This window comes from Saccopteryx bilineata, unplaced genomic scaffold, assembly GCF_036850765.1.
Source record: "Saccopteryx bilineata isolate mSacBil1 unplaced genomic scaffold, mSacBil1_pri_phased_curated manual_scaffold_21, whole genome shotgun sequence".
In the NCBI taxonomy this organism is placed as follows: domain Eukaryota; kingdom Metazoa; phylum Chordata; class Mammalia; order Chiroptera; family Emballonuridae; genus Saccopteryx; species Saccopteryx bilineata.
Window position 1 is genome coordinate 588,706 of NW_027095447.1, and position 20,426 is coordinate 609,131.

Genomic DNA, 20,426 nt, shown 5'->3' on the forward strand with positions numbered 1-20,426 from the left:
TATAGTTATCTATCTTTCTAATTACAATAAAGAAATCATGTTGGAGTTAAACTTCCAGACTTATCATTGTTAATTTGAATGTACTCAAAATACTTTAAGTAGCAGTGAAATCATTTATTTACTTATGTTGTAAAAAGCAGTTGCTCTCCATCTCTTCAGAAATGGTGAAGCAAATAGGGAGTTCATAGGGCAAACATGCTTGCATTGTTGGGTCATTTTTATTGACCTACTGTAAACCGACTAAATTTTAAAATCAGACAGTCCTTGGTTTGCATTACTGACATCAATTTTCTATGCTGTGAATGATGCTTGGTATGTAATTACAACTCAATAAACATATTTAAAATGAGTAAAAGAATGGACTAGGCAATTAACATACCATCCTTTTTCCATGAAATGGAGGCAATATTAACTAATTCTCAGAGTATACATGATAGATTATAGATATTGGAAATAATGCCTGAAACAAGTTTGATACAGTGCCTGATACGATTAGTACTCAAAAAATGGTTTCTAAAAACCCACTTATTGTTGAACAAGTATCTAGCTAACACTTATTATAATCCCATAATTACCTGTCTTTTTTCTCACCACTCTTGTTACCAAGTTCCCCTCACACTAAGCAGACTTGCCTTCAAACTTCAAATAGAAAATAGAAGCCATTAGATATGAATGCTCTCATCATTTGCATCCAAAACCATAAATGCAAGTATAAGCACACCCATCCTTTGACTCTTCCCTTCAATCAATAGAAATGTCTGTCCTTTCTTCTGACCATTCTTCCAGTGGGGTCCCATTTCCTCTTATCTTCTCAGGGAGTATATTATGTTGACACCTCATGTTCCCCCTCTCTTATATTTTCAACACATCTCTCCCATTCCATGTTCTTTTAAATAGGCTCTCTCACATATAATAAACAACTGTCCCTGAGCACCACACTGTTCTGCTTGCTCTCTTCTCTCTTATTGCCAGTATAGCTACACCTTTTGAAAAATCTACTTCTCCATGCATGTTCAGGTCCTTCAGTGGTTCTAATGGGCCTATCTTCTTGTAAAGAAGATAGAGGTTCATAGAATAAACTACAGTTTTTATCCCTATGGTTGTCCTCAGAGATGCAAAAGTCACTCATCCTCTCACTTTTCCATTATTTTTTGATGATTCCATTTATCTTCACCTGTCAACTGAAAGTCTTGAGGCTGAGCTAGTGGTTTGACCCAAACCTTCATTCTTTTATTTTCTTTTTTTCTTTCTTATTTTAAGTGGTGAGGGAAAATAGTGAGACTCCTGCATGCACCCTGACTAGGATCCACCCTGCAACCCCCATCTGGGGCCGATGCTCAAATCAACCAAGCTATCCTCAGCACCGGAGGCTAATGTTCAAATCAACTGAACTATCCTCACCACTTGGGGCTGACACTCAAACCAGTCCAGCCACTGGCTGCAGGAGGGGAAGAGGAAGAAAAGGAGGAGAGGGAGGGTGAGAGAAGCAGATGGCTGATCCTCTTATGTGCCCTGACCTGAATTCGAAACCAGAATGTCAATACACCAGGCCTGAGATGGCGAACCTTTTTATAAAAACCACCTACTTTTGCAGTACTGGTCAACCTGGTCCCTCCTGCCCACTCATGGGCATTCCAGCTTTCATGGTAGGCCAATTGCAGCGCCGTTTGGTTGCTCTGCTACCTACCACCCACCATGAAAGCTGGAAAGCCCACTAGCGGGCAGGAGGGACCAGGTTGACCAGCACTGCAAAAGTAGGTGGTTTTTATAAAAAGGTTCACCATCATAGCACTAGGCCAATGCTCTGTCTGCTGAGCTAACAAGCAGGGCCCAAACCTTCATTCTTGAACGGCCTTAGGTATTTCTATTGTGTCTATTCACAGTTACAGTTAGGCAATGGATTGCTTAGAGAATCACTTGGCTCCATATGTGTTCCTCTTTAAGTACTTTGTAATGATTAATTTTATGTGTCAACTTGACTAGGCTGAGGAGTACCCAGATATTCAGTTAAACATTTATCTGAGTGACATCAGAGAAATGGCGTCGTGAGGAGTGCTCCCAATACCTCTCCCTGAAACTTCAACAAATTCAACAACTAGAGACAGAAAAACAATCTCAGGAGCATCTGAAATACATAAACATCAAACAAAGGTACATGATTGGGCAAAAAGGTGGCTGAATATATAACACACTCTGAAGGATATAAGACAGAGAACAGAGTATTCCACTTTCCTCACTGATCTGAGGAAGGGCTGCTTTCACCTGGAACTGAGAGGAAGGGAGGGCTGGGGGCGTAGAAAGAGCTGGGCTAGGGCAGGGACGTTCAAGCCGAGGAGAGAGTATGCCTGCGGCTCAGCCCACGTGGAGCTAATGCCAGCAGCAGACCCCAGCAGAGGTGGGCGAGCAGTTGCCTTGTTTACTCCCGGTATCCCAGTCAGCAAGCGTGGGTACTGTGCGAGTGGATCCACCTGGTGCTTTGGGCGTGGGTGCCGGCTTTCCCGGACAGAGGGGCTGGGTTGGATGCTGTCAGTAGCAGCCTTCTGCATAGGCTGTGACGAGAGTTTCTGAATAATCCTGGCTTTCCAAACAACAACAACGCTCGGGAAGTGCACGAAAGCCAGCTTCCCTACACCTGGACCTGTCTGGGCATGGCACCTCCACTAGCCAAACAGGCTAACAAAGCAACTCCTGGGGAAGAGAACTGCGGAAGTGATCCCCCCACGGGGGGGAAGGGCATGCAGGCAGCTTGCGACAGCCTCTGGAGAGCAGACCTGCAGAGTGCTGAGGCATACTAGATATGCCCGGAGGCTCATAGAAAGACACCTGAAAGGCAATCAGCTCCCAGCTCTGCCTGATTATGCTGGCAGCTCTGGCTGGCAAAGCCTTACCCAGAACTCTGTGTTGACTGGGGATAGAGGGGGCATTTGGCAGCTCTAAGAGCCTCTTGCTCTTCAGGCAGTGGCTGGGGCCACTTCACAGTTAGGCCCCCAGGCTGCTGGTTCAGGAAGGAGAGACTTGGGGAGAGGCTCCGGGAAAACAGACTCTCCCATTGTCGTAATGTGCAAATGATAACAAGCCCCACTTACCAAGGGGACTGAGGCCTAGTTTATGTCATCACCATAGCAACACAACAGCAAATCTCTGCCTACAAGTGCCACAGGGGCAGAACCTGGGGTACAGTGCCATGGGCCAAAAACAGAGAAAAGAAAGAAAAAGGAAGAAGAAAACATCTCAAAACCGGGTAAAATCCACAGTCTTTATAACTTTTTTCATTTTTTTCTTGTATTTTTTATTTTTTTTCCTTCCACCTTGATCATTTTATCCTCTTTCTGTTTTATTCTTTTCATTTTGAACTTTATTGCCCATAAGTGTTACATTTTCCATTCTTTTTTTTCTATGAGTGTTACATTCCAAAAAACTTAAATCAATTTTTTTTCTCTCTCTCTTTTTGTTTCTTCTTTTCTCTTTCATTTTTCTCTCATTTGAATCTTACCCACAAACAAATTATTTTATTCTGGATTCAAATTTTTTTCTTTGTGGCATTTTTGGTGCTTTTACTTTGCTTTTTATCTCTTTAGCATTTCCCCCATCTCTGGCTCTCTCTTCAATAGTTTTTGTGCCACTTAATACAATGGAATTCTCATTTTTAACAGTATTTTTTCTCTTTTTCTTTTTTTTTCTTTTCTCTTACACTATTTCTCTCATTCAACTGTCATTCACAAATTATTTTATTCTTGATCCAAATATTTTCCTCGTGGCATTTTGTGGGTTCTTGCCTCATTTTTAGCCTCTTTGTCATTTCCCCCTCAACCCAGGCTTTCCATTCTACTTATTTTTGTTCCACTTAGCACAATAGAATTTTCAGTTTTTCACTGCAGTTTCTCAAAAAAGTTTTTTTTATCAACTCTTATTAGTGTTATTAACAATACCACTCTCAAATGCCATTAAAGAAAAAGAAATCAAATATCATGGATACAAAAGACATAGATGTAGCTCAGATAGATAAGGAAAAATCTATAGAAAAATTTTTCAATAGCTTAGAAACTTTGGAGTTAAATGACAGAGAATTTAAAATTGAATTCCTAAAAGTACTCAGGGATATATAAGATAGCACAGAAAGGCAATTTAGGGAGCTCAAAAAACAATTCAATGAACAGGAAAAATACTTCACCAAGGAAATTGAAACTATGAAAACAAATCAAACAGGCGAAAAACTCAATTCATGAACTGAAAAATGAAGTAACAAGCTTAGCCAATAGAACAGGCCAGACAGAGGAGAGAATAAGTGACATAGAAGAAAGGCAACTAGAGGCACTACAGAGAAAAGAGGAGAGAGACTCACAAATTTTTAAAAATGAGATAACCTGCCCTGGCTGGTTGGCTCAGTGGTAGAGCGTCGGCCTGGTGTGCAGAAGTCCCAGGTCTGATTCCCGGCCAGGGTACACAGGAGAGGCACCCATCTGCTTCTCCACCCCTCCCCCTCTCCTTCCTCTCTGTCTCTCTCTTCCCCTCCTGCAGCCAAGGCTCCATTGGAGCAAAAGACAGCCCAGGCGCTGAAGATGGCTCCTTGGCCTCTGCCCCAGGTGCTAGAGTGGCTCTGGTCACGACAGAGCGATGCCCCGGATGGGCAGAGCATCGCCCCCTGGTGGGCATGCCGGTGGATCTCGGTTGGTCGCATGTGGGAGTCTGTCTGACTGCCTCCCCGTTTCCAGCTTCAGAAAAATACAAAAAAAAATGAGATAACCCTACAGGAATTATCTGACTCCAACAGAAGAGCAACATAAGAATAATGGGTATATCAGAAGGAAAAGAGAGAGAAAATGGAATAGAGAAAATATTCAAACAAATAATAGAGGAGAACTTCCCAAACCTGTGGAAAGAACTAAAGCCTCAAATTCAAGAAGCAAACAGAACACTGAGTTATCTTAACCCTAACAAACCAACTCCAATTTCATTATGATCATCATTCATCATAATGTGCCATCATTCATCGTAATAAAATTGGCACAAACCAACGACAAAGAAAAAATTCTCAAGGCAGCCAGGGAAAAGAAGAATAAAACATATAAAGGAAGGCCAATTAGATTATCAACAGATTTCTCAGCAGATATTCTATAAGCTATAAATAGTGGACCCCAATATTTAAAGTTCTAAAAGAGAGGAACTTCCAGCCAAGAATACTATACCCATCAAAGCTATCCTTCAAATATGAAGGAGAAATAAAAGCATTTACAGATACAGAAAAGATGAGGGAATTTATCACCAGAAAATTCCCACTTTAGGAAATACTAAAGGGGTTTTCTGACCAGACACAAAGAACAAAACAAAACAAAACTACAAGTAAAAGCTCCATCAAGATCGCAATAAAAACAAGATTAATCTGTGACAAAGAGACAAAATAGAGAGAGGACAAAGATAAACAGTAGTAAAGGAGGATGGAGTGCCAAAGCACTCGTGAGATAATGTACTACCATAAACATGATATATATCCTTTTCATTACTTAATAGTAACCATCCCTGACAAAACCATCACATCACAGAAGCACATGGCTTGAAAAAAGAAGAGAAAAAAAAAAGTATGGATTACAACCAAGCAAAAACAAATGATAGGAAAAAAAAAGAGAAGAACCAAACAAGATACAACACTATCAGAAAGCAATATATAAAATGGCAATAGGAAATCCTCAAATGTCAATAATTACACTAAATGTAAATACATTGAACTCACCAATAAAAAGAAACAGAGTAGCAGAATGGATTAAAAAAGAAAATCCAACTGTATGCTGCCTACAAGAAACACATCTAAGCTACAAGAATAAAAACAAATTCAAAGTGAAAGGCTAGAAAAACTATACTCCAAGCAAATATCCAAAAAAAGCAGGTGTAGAGACAAAAATGGTCATTTCTTAATGACAAAGGAAACATTAAATCAAGAAGACATAACACGGAATCAGAAGATGGCAGTGGAGTAGGCGGATGTACAGACACCCAGCTCTAAACACCAAACTGGAATACAAATCAATTTAGGAAAAATCAGCATGAAAAACCAACACTGAACTGCAAGAACAGCTCTCAAAAACCAAGGAGCAAAGAGGAAGCCACAATAATCCTGGTAAGGAGTGCCTGAATCTCCTCTGCTTACAGGAATGGCGGGGAGGGGGGGGGGGTGAGGCTGAGAGCCCAGAGAGGATTTCACAGAGGAAAAAGAGCAGAAACTACTGCTCACAGCCACTTACCTGGCGACCAGGGAGCAAGGTGGGTTGAAAAGACCAGCTTATCTCCCAAGTGGAAAGGACAAGGAGAGGGACAGACTGTGAGGGGCTAAGGTATGCAAGAAATGAAATAAAAAAGCTGACTCATTCATGCTGGAGGCGGCCATAGCAGGGGGAGGGACTGAACCTTTCACAAAACAGAGCTGAAGTGCTTCCGGATCAGAGATCTCCGGACATCTATCCAGCTCCAATCAGTGCAAAAAGACACAGCTGAAAACAAGAAGTGGGGAGGAGGGGCAGTAACTCAGGTCTCCATGGAGATCTGAGATACACCTCCCCCTACTGAAGCTGAGAAAAAACCCTGCCCCCAGTGAGATTAGTTGGTGGAAGAGACCTTCAGTGTCTCAGGTTACACACACAGCATTCCTGGTTACAGTTTCAAGGAAGCCCCCTGCTGAGATCAGTTAACAAGACTATCACCTGTTAAGAAAACAAACAAATCAAGACTTCAAAGCTGCCCAAATCCGAAAGTGGATTACAAATAATAGCCAATACCAACCCAAGAAGACCTAGAAATAACACAACTGAAAATTGGAGGCAAACAACACCAAGCCTAGACTCAACCAACTCTACAAATAAAACACCAATATGAGAAGACAAAGGAGTGCAACCCAAATGAAACTACAAGAGACACCTTTGAGAGATGAGCTGAGTGATATGGAAATAATCAAACTTCCAGATGCAGAGTTCAAAATAATGATTGTAAGGATGCTTAGGGATCTTAGAACAACAATGGAGGAGCAGTTTGAAAACCTAAATAAAGAAATAGGAAGTATAAAAAAGGATATTGAAATACTAAAAAAGAATCAGTCAGAGATGACAAATACAATATCAGAAATGAAGACCACAATGGAAGGAATTAAAAACAGGATGGATTCAGCTGAGGATCGAATCAGCGAGTTGGAGGACAACTGGAATGAAGGCATGAAAGCAGAGAAGAAAAGAGAAAAGAGACTCAAAAAGTCAGAGGAAACACTTAGAGAGCTCTGTGACAACATGAAGAGAAATAACATCCGCATCATAGGGGTTCCTGAAGAAGAAGAAAAAGAACAAGGGATAGAGACTTTGTTAAATCATATCATAACTGAAAACTTCCCTAAATTAATGCAAGAGAAACTCTTACAAGTCCAAGAAGCACAGAGAACTCCATTAAAGAGAAACCCAAAGAAACCTAAACAAGACACATCATAATTAAAATACCAAAGCTAAGCGATAAAGAGAAAATATTAAAAGCTGCAAGAGAAAAAAAAGTTATCACCTACAAAGGAGCCCCCAAAAGGATGACATCCGACTTCTCAACAGAAACACTTGAGGCCAGAAGGAAATGGCAAGAAATATTCAAAGTAATGCAGAACAAGAACCTACAACCAAGACTACTTTATCCAGCAAGGCTATTGTTTAAAATCGAAGGAGAAATAAAAAGCTTCCCAGACAAAAAACAACTCAAGGAATTCATTACAACCAAACCAACGCTGCAAGAAATGTTAAGGGGCCTGTTGTAAACAGATCAAAGTTGGAAAAGAATATAGCAAAAAAAAGGAATACACCTTTAAAGAAGAAAATGGCAATAAACAACTACATATCAATAATAACCTTAAATGTAAATGGATTAAATGATCCAATCAAAAGACATAGGGTAGCTGCGTGGATAAGAAAACAGGACCCATACATATGTTGTCTACAAGAGACACACCTTAGAACAAAAGACACACATAGATTGAAGGTAAAAGGATGGAAAAAAACATTTCATGCAAACGGAAATGAAAAAAAAAGTTGGGGTAGCAATACTTATATCAGACAAATTGGACTTTAAAACAAAGGATATAGTAAGAGATAAAGAAGGCCACTACATAATGATAAAGGGAGTAATCCAACAGGAAGATATAACTATTATAAATATCTATGCACCTAATATAGGAGCACCCAAATATATAAAACAGACTTTGATGGATTTAAAGGGTGAGATCAAGAGCAATACTATAATAGTAGGGTATTTCAATACCCCACTAACATCACTAGATAGATCCTCAAGAAAGAAAGTTAACAAAGAAACAGCAGACTTATTGGAAACACTAGATCAACTCGATTTAATAGATATCTTCAGATCCTTTCACCCTAAAGCAGCAGAATATACATTCTTTTCAAGCGCTCATGGTACATTCTCTAGGATAGACCACATGTTAGGGCACAAAAGTGCTCTCAACAAATTTAAGAAGACTGAAATCATATCAAGCACTTTCTCCAATCACAACGGCATGAAACTAGAAATGAATCACAGCAGAAAAGCTCAAAAATTCTCAAACACATGGAAACTGAATAGCAGGGTGTTAAATAATGAATGGATTAAGAATGAGATCAAAGAAGAAATAAAAAAATTCCTAGAAACTAATGACAATGAGCATACAACAACTCAAAATTTATGGGACACAGCGAAAGCAGTGCTGAGAGGGAAGTTCATAGCACTACAGGCACACTTTCAGAAGCTAGAAAAATCTCAAATAAACAACTTAACCCTGCATCTAAAAGAATTAGAAAAAGAACAGCAAGTAAAGCCCAAATGTAGTAGAAGGAAGGAAATAATAAAGATCAGAGCAGAAATAAATGACATAGAGGCTAAAGAAACAATGCAGAGGATCAATGAAACTAGGAGCTGGTTCTTTGAAAAGGTAAACAAGATTGATGAACCTTTAAGTAGACTCACCAAGAAAAAGAGAGAGAGGACTCAAATAAATAAAATTAGAAATGAGAGAGGAGAAATAACAACTGACACAACAGAAATACAAAATATTGTAAGAAAATACTATGAAGAACTGTATGCCAAAAAACTAGACAACCTAGATGAAATGGACAAATTCCTTGAAGCATACAATCTTCCAAAAATCAATCTGGAAGAATCAGAAAACCTAAACAGACCGATTACAACAAATGAGATAGAAACAGTTATCAAAAAACTCCCAACAAAGAAAAGTCCGGGGCCCGATGGCTTCACAATGGAATTCTACCAAATAATCAAAGAAGAACTAACTCCTATCCTTCTCAAACTATTTCAAAAAATTCAAGAGGAAGGAAGACTTCCAATCTCCTTTTATGAGGCGAGCATAATTCTGATTCCAAAACCAGGCAAAGACAACACAAAGAAAGAAAATTATAGGCCAATATCTCTGATGAATATAGATGCTAAAATCTTCAACAAAATATTAGCAAACCGGATCCAACAATATATGGAAAAAATCATACACCATGATCAAGTGGGATTTATTCTGGGGAGGCAAGGCTGGTACAATATTCGTAAATCAATCAATGTGATTCATCACATAAACAAAAAGAAGGAGAAAAACCATATGATAATTTCAATAGATGCAGAAAAAGCATTTGATAAAATCCAGCACCCATTCATGATCAAAACTCTCAGCAAAGTGGGAATACAGGGAACATACCTCAACATGATAAAAGCCATCTATGAGAAACCCACAGCCAACATCATACTCAATGGGCAAAAATTAAAAGCAATCCCCTTAAGATCAGGAACAAGGCAGGGGTGCTCCCTTTCACCACTCTTATTTAACATAGTCCTGGAAGTCCTAGCCACAGCAATCAGACAAGAAGAAGAAATAAAAGGCATTCAAGTTGGAAAAGAAGAAGTAAAACTATCATTATTTGCAGATGATATGATACTGTATATAGAAAACCCTAAAGTCTAAGTAAAAAAACTACTGGACCTGATAAATAAATTCAGCAAAGTGGCAGGATATAAAATCAATACGCAGAAATCAGAAGCATTTTTATACACCAACAATGAACAGTCAGAAAGAGAAATTAAGGAAACAATCCCCTTCACAATTACAACCAAAAAAATAAAGTACCTAGGAGTAAACTTAACCAAGGAGACTAAAGACTTGTACTCGGAAAATTACAAAGCATTGATAAAAGAAATCAAGGAAGATACAAACAAGTGGAAGCATATACCGTGCTCATGGTTAGGAAGAATAAACATCATTAAAATGTCTATATTACCCAAAGCAATCTATAAATTCAATGCAATACCAATTGAAATACCAATGACATACTTCAAAGATATAGAACACATATTCCAAAAATTTATATGGAACCAAAAGAGGACACAAATAGCCTCAGCAATCTTAAAAAAGAAGAATAAAGTGGGAGGTATCACACTTCCTGATATCAAGTTATATACTACAAGGCCGCTGTACTCAAAACAGCCTGGTACTGGCATAAGAACAGGCATATAGATCAATGGAACAGAACAGAGAACCCAGAAATAAACCCACAGTTCTATGGACAACTGATATTTGACAAAGGAGGTAAGGAAATACAATGGAGTAAAGACAGCCTCTTTAACAAATGGTGTTGGGAAAATTGGACAGCTACCTGCAAAAAAATGAAACTAGATCACCAGCTTACACCACACACTAAAATAAACTCAAAATGGATAAAAGACTTAAATGTAGGCCGTGAAACCATAAGCATCTTAGAAGAAAACATAGGCAGTAAACTCTCCGACATCTCTCGGAGCAATATATTTGCTGATTTATCTCCACAGGGAAGTGAAATAAAAGACAGGATAAACAAATGGGACTATATCAAACTAAAAAGCTTTTGCACAGCTAAAGACAACAAGAACAGAATAAAAAGACAAACTACACAATGGGAGAACATATTTGACAATACGTCTGATAAGGGGTTAATAACCAAAATTTATAAAGAACTTGTAAAACTCAACTCCAGGAAGACAAACAACCCAATCCAAAAATGGGCAAAAGAGATGAATAGACACTTCTCAAAAGAGGACATACAGATGGCCAATAGGCATATGAAAAAATGCTCAACATCACTAATCATTAGAGAAATGCAAATTAAAACCACAATGAGATATCACCTCACACCAGTCAGAATGGCACTTATCAACAAAACAACACAGAATAAGTGCTGGCGAGGATGTGGAGTAAAGGGAACCCTCCTGCACTGCTGGTGGGAATGCAGACTGGTGCAGCCACTGTGGAAAACAGTATGGAGATTCCTCAAAAATCTGAAAATAGAACTGCCTTTTGACCCAGCTATCCCACTTTTAGGAATATACCCCAACGACACCATAGAACGGCTCGAAAAGGAGAAATGCACCCGCATGTTTGTGGCAGCATTGTTCACAATAGCGAAGATCTGGAAACAGCCCAAGTGTCCGTCAGAGCTTTGGTACATATATACTATGGAATACTACTCAGCCATAAGAAATGATGACATCGGATCATTTACAATAACATGGATGGACCTTGACAACATTATACGGAGTGAAATAAGTAAATCAGAAAAAAAAAAAACTAAGATGAATCCATACATAGAAGGGACATAAAAATGAGTCTCAGAGACATGAACAAGAATGTGATGGCAACAGGGGCGGGAGGCTGGAGGAGTGGGGAGGGAGTGAAGAAGGAGAGAGGGGTTAGGGGAGGGGAGGGGCACAAAGAAAACCAGATAGAAGGTGACAGAAGACAATTTAACTTTGGGGGAGGGGTATACAGCACAATCAAATGTCAAAATAATCTAGAGATATTTTCTCTCAACATATGTACCCTGATTTATCAATGTCACTGCATTAAATTTAATAAAATAAAAAAAAGAAAACATAACACTTCTTAATAGATATGCACTAAACCAAGGAGCACCAAAATATATAAGACAGCTACTGACTGACCTAAAAACAAAAACCGACAAAAATACAATCACACTTGGAGACTTCAATATACAGCTGATGGCTCTAGATCATTCATCCAAACAAAAAATCAATAAAGAAATATTGGCCTTAAATGAAACACTAGAACAATTGGATATGATAGACATCTACAGGACCTTTCATGCCAAACTGCCAGAGTACACATTTTTCTCTAGTGTACATGGACTATTCTCAAGAATTGATCATATGTTGGGCCACAATAATAACATCAACAAATTCAGAAAGATTGAAATTATAACAAGCATATTTTCTGATCATAAAGCCTTGAAACTAGAATTCAACTGCAAAAAAAAGGTAAACAAACCCACAAAAATGTGGAAACTAAACAACATACTTTTAAAAAAATGAGTGGCTCAAAAAAGAAATAAGCACAGAGACCAAAAGATACATACAGGCAAACGAAAATAACAATACCACATATCAGAATCTCTGGGATTCAGCAAAAGCAGTAATAAGAGTGAAGTTCATATCACTACAGGCCTATATGAACAAACAAGTGAGAGCCCAAGTAAACCACTTAACTTCATATCTTAAGGAACTGGAAAAAGAAGAACAAAGAAACCCAAAACCAGCAGAAGAAAGGAAATAATAAATATCAGAGCAGAAATAAATGAAATAGAGAACAGAAAAACTATGGAAAAAATTAATAAAACAAGGAGCTGGTACTTTGAAAAGATCAACAACATTGACAAACTTTTGGCAAGACTCACCAAGGAAAAAAGAGAAAGGACTCATATAAACAAAATCCAAAATGAAAGAGGAGAAATCACCACGGAAATTGTAGATAAACAAAGAATTATTGTAGAATACTATGAAAAACTATATGCCACCAAATTCAACAATCTAGAAGAAATGGATAAGTCCCTAGAACAATACAATCTTCCTAGACTGAGTCATGGAGAAGCAGAAAGCCTAAGCAGACCCATAAGCAGGGAGGAAATAGAAACAACTATTAAAAACTTCCCCCAAAATAAAAGTCCAGGGCCAGACAGCTATACTAGTGAATTCTATCAAACATTCAAAGAAGACTTGGTTCCTATTCTACTCAAAGTCTTTCAAAAAATTGAAGAAGAAACAATACTGACAAACGCATGTTATGAGGCCAACATAACCCTCATACCAAAACCTGGCAAGGACAGCACAAAAAAAGGAAACTACAGACCAATATCTCTAATGGATACAGATGCTAAAATACTAAACAAATACTAGCAAATCAAATACAACAACATATTTAAAAAATAATTCATCATGATCAACTGGGATTCATCCCAGAATCACAAGGATGGTTCAACATACGTAAAATGGTTAATGTAATACACCATATCAACAAAACAAAGAACAAAATCTTTATCTTAGCAATAGATGCAGAAAAGGCATTCAATAAAATACAACATCATTTTATGTTTAAAACACTTTACAAAATGGGTATAAAAGGAAAATATCTCAACATAATAAAGGCCATCTATGATAAACCATCAGCTAACATTATATGAAATGTCATAAAACTGAGGACTTTTCCCCTAAAATCAGAAACAAGACAAGTTTGTCCACTCTCTCCATTCTTATTAAATGTAGTGCTGGAAGAACAAGCCAGACAAGAGGAAAAAAAAAAAAAGGCATTCGTATTGGGAAAGAAGAAGTAAAGGTTTCACTTTTTGCAGATGATATGATCCTATACACTGAAAACCCCAAAGACTCCACAAAAAGACTACTAGAAACAATAAACCAGTACAGTCAGGTGGCAGAATACAAAATTAATATACAAAAGTCCATTGCCTTCCTATATGCCAACAATGAAACATCAGAAAACAAGCTCACGAAAGAATCCCCTTCATGGTTGCAACAAAAAAATAAAATAAAATACATAGGAATAAACATAACAAAGCATGTAAAGGACCTATATAATGAAAACTACAAAGCATTGTTGAGGGAAATCGAAAAAGATACAATGAAATGGAAAAATATTCCTTGGTCTTAGATAGGAAGAATAAATATAGTCAAAATTATTATATTCCCCAAAGCGATATACAAATTTAATGCAATTCCCATCAAAATTCCAATGTCATTTTTTTAAAAAATGGAACAAAATAATCAGGTTTATATGGAACTATAAAAAAAAACCAAATAGCCAGAGGAATCCTGAGGAAAAAGAACAAAGCTGGAGGCATTACAATACAATACCTGACTTCAAATTATATTATAGAGTCACGACAATCAAAACAGCATGGTATTGGCAGAAAAATAGACACTCAGACCAATGGAACAGAATAGAAAGTCCAGAAATAAAACCACATATATATGGTCAAATAATTTTTGATAAAGGGGCCAACAACACACAATGGAGAAAAGAAAGCCTCTTCAACAAATGGTGCTGAGAAAACTGGAAAGCCACATGCAAAAGAATGAAACTCAACTACAGTGTGTCCCCTTGTACTAAAATTAATTCAAAATGGATCAAAAAGACCTAAATATAAGACCTGAAACAATAAAGTACATAGAAGAAAACATAGGTACTAAACTCATGGACCTTGGTTACAAAGAACACTTTATAAATTTGACTTCAAAGGCAAGGGAAATGAAGACAAAGATAAATGAATGGGACTACATCAGACTAAGAAGCTTTTGAAACAGACAGCCAACTAAATGGGAGATGATATTTTCAAACAACAGCACAGGTAAGGGCCTAATATCCAAAATATACAAAGAACTCATAAAACTCAACAACAAACAAGCAAACAATCCAATAAAAAAATGGAAGAGGCCCTGGCTGGTTGGCTCAGCGGTAGAGTATCGGCCTGGCGTGCGGGAGACCGGGGTTCGATTCCCGGCCAGGGCACATAGGAGAAGCACCCATTTGCTCCCCCCCCCCCGCCTTCCTCTCTGTCTCTCTCTTCCCCTCCCGCAGCCAAGGCTCCATTGGAGCAAAGATGGCCTGGGCGCTGGGGATGGCTCCTTGGCCTCTGCCCCAGGCGCTAGAGTGGCTCTGGACGCGGCAGAGCGACGCCCCGAAGGGGCAGAGCATCGCCCCCTGGTGGGCAGAGCATCGCCCCTGGTGGGAGTGCTGGGTGGATCCCGGCCAGGCGCATGCGGGAGTCTGTCTGACTGTCTCTCCCTGTTTCCAGCTTTAGAAAAATACAAAAAAAAAAAATGGGAAGAGGACACGAACAGACATTTCTTCCATGAAGAAATACAAATGGCCAACAGATATATGAAAAGATGTTCATCTTCATTAGTTATTAGAAAAATGCAAATCAAAACTACAATGAGATACCACCTTACACCTGTTAGATTAGCTATTATCAACAAAACAGGTAATAACAAGTGTTGGAGAGGCTGTGGAGTAAAGGGAACCCTCATCCACTGTTGGTGGGAATGTAAAGTAGTATAACCATTATGGAGTGGTTACCATAAAGTATGGTGGTTCCTGAAAAAATTAAGAATAGAACTACCATATGACCCAGCAATCCCTCTACTGGGTGTATACCCCCATAACCCCAAAACACTGGTATGTAAAGTCACACGCAGCACCATGTTCATTGCGGCATTGTTCACAGTGGCCAAGACATGGAAACAACCAAAGAGCCCTTCAATAGATGACTGGATAAAGAAGATGTGGTACATATATATACTATGGAATACTACTCAGCCATAAGAAATGATGACATGGATCATTTACAACAACATGAATGGACCTTGATAACATTATACTGAGTGAAATAAGTAAATCAGAAAAAACTAAGAACTATATGATTCCATACATAGGTGGAACATAAAAATGAGACTCAGGGACATGGACAAGAGTGTGATGGTTATGGGGGGGAAGGGGGGATGAGGAGGGGCACAAAGAAAACTAGATAGAAGGTGACAGAAGACTATATGTCTTTGAGTGATGGGTATACAACATAATCAAATGTCAAAATAACCTGGAGATGTTTTCTCTGAACCTATGTACCCTGATTGATCAATGTCACCCCATTAAAATAAAAAAACCCCACATTTATCTGAGTGTGTCTGTGACAATGTTTCTGGAGGAGCTGAACATTAGAATTAGTAAACTGGGTGAAGCAGATTGCCTTTCCCAATGTAAGTGGGTCTCATTTAATCCATCAAAGGCCTGAACAGATAGAAATTAAAAAAAAAAAGCAGAGTGCAGGAGATTTGCTCTTTCTGCCTGACTGTCTTCAAGCTGGAACTTCAGTCTTCTCCTGCTTTCAGACTTGGACTTTGACTGGGGCTTACATTATTGGCATTCCTGGTTCTCAGGCTTTCAGACTAAAACTGGAATTATACCATTGCTCTTCGGGGTCTCCAGCTTGTCAACTACAGGTCATAGGACTAAGACGGACTTACAACGTTGCAGGACGGGAAGCACAAAGGTCCCCAGTGGGTGACTAGGAGTAGGACCATTCCCAGTTTTAACTTTGGTACCCATAACTATGTATTTTTCTTATTAGGGTCACAGTGCCATATGGAGGACTCTGAATTAATGCACATACTACATCCCGAGGATGGCCTATCCTTGAGGAGTATTATATCCAAACTGACGCTACCACTATACCTTTAGAAGGTCATTCCAACACTCTATGGAGCCACTACTTCTTGAAGGTGCAAAAAGTAATATGATCAGCAGATTCCAAGGTCATAGCCTCACACCCATACCTCCATCACTGTGAGTTGGGTCCCCTGTCTGATTCTGTTCTGTGTAGGATTACATGCCTATGGATCAGGTTTCTGTAAGCACCTGGCAAGTAGTGCTGGCTGAGTGTCTGTAAGCAGGGAAGCAAACCCAAATGCATAACAGGCATCTAGCCTAGAGTTAAAAAACCTCTGGCCATTCAGGAGGTAAGAGCCCCACTATGGTTGACTTGTTATCAAGTAGCTATTTGGTGTCCTAGACTAAATGCAATATCAGAGGCTCAGCATTGCTCTTAGTTTTCTGAATTGGACATTCAGAGGCAATAGTAGATAGATAAGCCTTAGTAAATGGGAGTCCCTGTTCTGGGGCCACCTATGTCCTCCATCTCTGCAACCATGGCCTCTCTGTTTATGTTTCCAGGGGATTCATATCTTTATCCTGTCCATTCCCGGTGACCGAGCATAAAGACTGGACAATGCTGAATGGCCAAGTCATTCTGTATACGTTGCGGAGTAGTGCCTCTTCCTTGGTGTGTGCTTCCTGGTAGGCGTTAGCATCAGATAAAAAATCTTTACTCCCTTTGAAGGCCCATTTCCCTTAGCCTTCATATTCCTTCCCCTACTGTCTGCCATTTCCATTTCACTCAGAGGATGGCCCTAGCTAGGTTTCTAAGATCCACCCAAGCAGCAAGTTTGTTCCATTGCCTGGGATTCATGCCAGAATGTTAAATCCTATGCTCCAAACGGAGCACCCCATGTCAATAAGTTTTTTTTACAGTCTTGAGGTTTGTCAAAATTCAGTGTTTCTCCCCTGGGCTCCTACCGGTACATGTCAAGAAATTCTTGCCACACCGAAGGTGCCTTCTTTCTTTTCTCTCTTATCAGGCCCAGCACAGCCCCAGTAGGGTTGTATTGGGATTTAACCTTAGTTACCTGTTTGACACCCTGGAGACGGGCTGGGTACATTCCTGAGGGGGACTCTTGTTGCCATGAAGGAGAGGCTTTTGCAGCATCTTCCAACATGAGAAGTATAGTCCTTGGTGGAGAAAGGAGCAACCTGTGCAAGTCCCGAGCATTCCAATGACCTGTAGAGCTCAAATCTCCAGGGACGTTCTCCCTAATGTCTCCATTCCACGGAGCAGGATCCCAGAGCCGGCTCTAGCTGAGCATTTAAACACCCCTGAGCCTCTGTGACTTTGCAAATTCTTGTATGTACTCCGTGGCTGACTATGTTCCTCCCCTGTAGAAGATAATGGCTGCCCAAAAGCCCCTCTGCCACTCAGTCATTGGCTAGGAGTAACCAAGCAACAGGAAAGGCAACAGAAGGCGATCCTATTGCGGGCTTTCTCAGAGGGATTAAAACCATGCATGTCTGTGGCCTTCACACTTGGTATGTTTGGACATACTGAGAGATGACAGGAGATCTGCAGTCCTGTTGTGGAGTTTGGGAATAAACTAATGGTGAATGGATAGAAAACTAAATATGACAAAGACAATTAGTAGGGAAAACGGAAAGCTGTACTAGAAAGAAATGTGTCATGATTCACTATGGTTCAGCGGTGAATGGTATTTGAATAATCATAATAAGAACGGAATTCAAGCCTTAGTGAGGTTGGCCAGGTCGGCTCAGCTGGTTAGACTGTCATCCTGATACACTAAGGTTGCGAGTTAGATCTCCAGCCAGGGCACATACAAGAATCAACCAATAGATGCATAAATAAGTGAAACAATAAATTGATATTTCTATCTCTGTCACTGTTCTCCCTTCCTCTCTCTTTAAAATCAATAAATAAAAATTAAAAAAAAATTTTTAAAGAAAAAGAATGGAATTTAACCAAAAAAAAAGTGAACCACAATGATTCAATCAAAAACCACATCAGAAGGATGGGAGAGTATAAATAGAGAAATGTGGAATGGAAGAGATCAAAAATCATATCTTTTAAATAAGAAGTCACTAGACAATATTGGGGAATGAGGAATTAAGAAATAACAGTACAACCAGTTACTTTAAAATATTAAAGTAAATAACTAAAATGATTGGAAGTGGGATCTCTAGAGTAGAAAATCTGTATTGAAAAGAGGTTTAGGAAAGGACTGCTATTTCTCTTTTTTGTTTCTCTTCTGTTTTTCTTTTAAAGCCAATGATATTATTTCACTTTCTTTTTTAACTCTCAATGTGTAACTTTGATTAAAATATTTTTAAAAATTAAAAGAAAAATAGAGACTTCCAATACTTCATTGTAAATTCTAATATGCATTTCTCAGATATCCTGCTATTGAAAAGTACAATAATCCTTATGTTGTATACATAGCTCATTCATTAAAGGGAAAAGTTTTTATTCTAATGTGGTATTTTACTAGTTGTGTTTTAGAATGCTTAATTTGAAATATCATCTACCATGTCACTCAGAGATTTTTAAAAATGTTTTGAAATCAGGCAGTGGGGAGTTTTATGGGGGTTTTAGCTCGATTTCTGATAATACTCACTTGGCTTAAGATCCATATGTGTCAGCTGTTATCAGCCGCCTGTGTGCATCATCTGAAGCCAAAGGAAACACAGAGGAAATCATCACAGCAGCTCCTCACATTTTAATCAGTTTAAAAAAAAAAACCCAACTCCCTCACTGGTATTTCCACACAGCAAGTCTATTACAGATAATTTTAAAAATACAAAACAAAAAATATGTGTATGGATTTGGATTGCTGTTAATTCAGTCTCAAAAAGAGAATTTGTATGAAGTTCATAATTCTAAAAAAGCCTCTGGTTCCAAAATTTGCATTGACCTTTTCCATGATAGTGTCACTTACACTTTTGCTCATAGCCCTTTCTATCATCTTTCCCTCTTTCTTTCACACCTGATTCAGGGAAAACTTCTTCATCTACAGGCAAAATTGAAATCCTTCTACCCCCACCAAAAAAAGGGGGGGTTGTAAAAATCCATTTTGAACTTAAAATGGTAAGCAATATTCATGATTATATGCACCATGTATAAATTGCTTTGTAACATGAGGAAATGGAATTATTCCATTTATCTTCTGTATCAAATTATTTCTGGATCTGAGCCCTCTCACCCTCCTAGGGAGGAAAGCAGTTGGTAAGCATCAATCATTGGTATTTTTCCCCAATCCTTTCAAGGGACTGGACAAAGACCCCAGGGCTGACAGGTAAGAGGAAATGGGGAAGACCCAGGTTTTCATCCCATTGTGGCTAACATCTTACTGTTCTTTCTTGGAACACAGTGTTCTCCCATGGTACACCTGCCCTTCCCCGTCATCAGGGACAGCTGATGGAGCAACCTACAGAAATGACAAAGATGTTTCTTCCTGAGACCCTCAGTGAGCATCACCTCAGTCACAGGAACTCTGATGGCTGCCTACAAGGCTGCAACGTCTAAGGTTTTGCCTTCACAAAAGCCTTCCTGACAATCCTCCTTGGGACCAGTCAGCTCCTATTTGTTGTTTTGGGGGTTTTGGGTTGGTTTTTTGGGGTTTTTTTTTTGGATAAGTCTGCTCCACTAGGGCAAGAAAGGGGTGGGGTATGGAGGAAATTGCTCCATTAAATTATTAATACCTTGTCCTGCCACAGCTGTTAAAATGTTTTCAGTTTCTTGTCCAATTTTCCTTAAGGTAATAAAGAGTGTGTGTAGAAATACTTATTTTCATGCTTGAAATAATTACAGCAATCCCTTGCCAACGGTGTTCGTGAAACGTTCTGGGACTGTCAAAATGGTTAGCAATACTTTCTCATAGAAAATAAAAGGTTGGACAGA

The 20,426-nt window shown here is 39.0% G+C and overlaps 1 long non-coding RNA gene across 1 annotated transcript in view; it reads right to left on the reverse strand.

Annotated features, from left to right (window-relative positions):
* Positions 1 to 19,185, reverse strand: part of LOC136318245 (uncharacterized) — a 75,872-nt gene extending 56,687 nt beyond the window's left edge. The window contains exon 1 of the long non-coding RNA XR_010728036.1: positions 19,144 to 19,185. This is a non-coding gene — a long non-coding RNA (uncharacterized lncRNA). The remainder of the gene's footprint in view (positions 1 to 19,143) is intronic.
* Between the last annotated feature and the right edge of the window lie 1,241 nt (positions 19,186 to 20,426).